General features: G+C 43.4%; 1 non-coding gene across 1 annotated transcript; it reads right to left on the reverse strand.

Annotated features, from left to right (window-relative positions):
• Positions 1-464: 464 nt before the first annotated feature.
• Positions 465-540, reverse strand: TRNAS-GGA (transfer RNA serine (anticodon GGA)). Its single transcript has one exon. It is a non-coding gene; the product is annotated as a tRNA-Ser (tRNA).
• Positions 541-1,444: the final 904 nt, after the last annotated feature.

Below are 1,444 nucleotides of genomic sequence, written 5' to 3' on the forward strand. Positions count from 1 at the left end.
TTTTAAGCATGGTTTCATATGTATATTGGCTATAAAATATATTTTTTCATAGGCTCTATGGAGATGTTTTGCTCATTTTTTGGTCAGATTATTCATTTTGTTATTGTTTAGTTTTAAGAGTTCTTTGGATATATATATATATATATATTTTTTTTTGTATTTTTCTGAAGCTGGAAACGGGGAGAGACAGTCAGACAGACTCCCGCAGGCGCCCAACAGGGATCCATCTGGTACGCCCACCAGTGGGCGACGCTCTGCCCACCAGGGGGCGATGCTCTGCCCCTCTGGGGCATCGCTCTGTTGTGACCAGAGCCACTCTAGCGCCTGGGGCAGAGGCCAAGGAGCCATCCCCAGCGCCCGGGCCATCTTTGCTCCAATAGAGCCTCAGCTGCGAGAGGGGAAGAGAAAGACAGAGAGGAAAAAGAGGGGGAGGGGTGGAGAAGCAGATGGGTGCTTCTCCTGTGTGCCCTGGCCGGGAATCGAACCCGGGACTTCTGCACTCCAGGCCGACGCTCTACCACTGAGCCAACTGGCCAGGGCTTGGATATTTTTTGATACCATTAATTATCAGATGTGCGTTTTGCAAATATTTTCTCCCGTTATGTTACTTGTCTCTTTATCTGCTGAAACTATTTTTTTCTTTGCAGAAGTTTTTAATTTTAATGAAGTCAGTTAATCATTTTTTTAGGTTGTTTTCTTTTTTTTTTTTTTTCTTTTTTTTTTTTTGTATTTTTCTGAAGTTGGAAACGGGGAGGCAGTTAGACTCCCGCATGCGCCCAACCGGGATCCACCCGGCACACCCACCGACAGAGCATTGCTCTGTTGCAACCAGAGCCATTCTAGCGCCTGAGGCAGAGGCCACAGAGCCATCCTCAGCACCCGGGCCAACTTTGCTCCAAATGGAGCCTTGGCTGTGGGAGGGGAAGAGAGAGACAGAGAGAAAGGAGAAGGGGAGGGGTGGAGAAGCAGATGGGCACTTCTCCTGTGTGCCCTAGCTGGGAATCGAACCTGACACTCCTGCACACCAGGCCGATGCTCTACCACTGAACCAATCAGCCAGGGCAGTTAATCATTTTTTATAGATTGTTTATTGTTTTATCTAAAACTTATTGCCAAACTCAAGTTTATGTAGATTTTTTCTCTCTAAATGCTCTTAGAATTAAAAATTTATTTATTTATTTATTTATTTTTAGAGAGAGAGAGGAAGAGAAAGATAGCAATAAAGAGAGGAAGAAAAATTAATTTGTTGTTTCACTTATTTATGCATTCATTGGTTGATTCTTGTATGTGCCCTGATCAGGGATCGAACTAGCTACCCTGGCATGTCAGAACCACACTTCAACAACTGAGCTACGGGGCCAGGACTTATCTTTCAAAATTTTTATAGTTTTGTATTTATTTTTAGATCTGTGATGCATTTTAGTTAATATTTGTGAAACATAGA

The sequence above is a fragment of the Saccopteryx leptura genome, chromosome 3 (genome assembly GCF_036850995.1).
Source record: "Saccopteryx leptura isolate mSacLep1 chromosome 3, mSacLep1_pri_phased_curated, whole genome shotgun sequence".
In the NCBI taxonomy this organism is placed as follows: domain Eukaryota; kingdom Metazoa; phylum Chordata; class Mammalia; order Chiroptera; family Emballonuridae; genus Saccopteryx; species Saccopteryx leptura.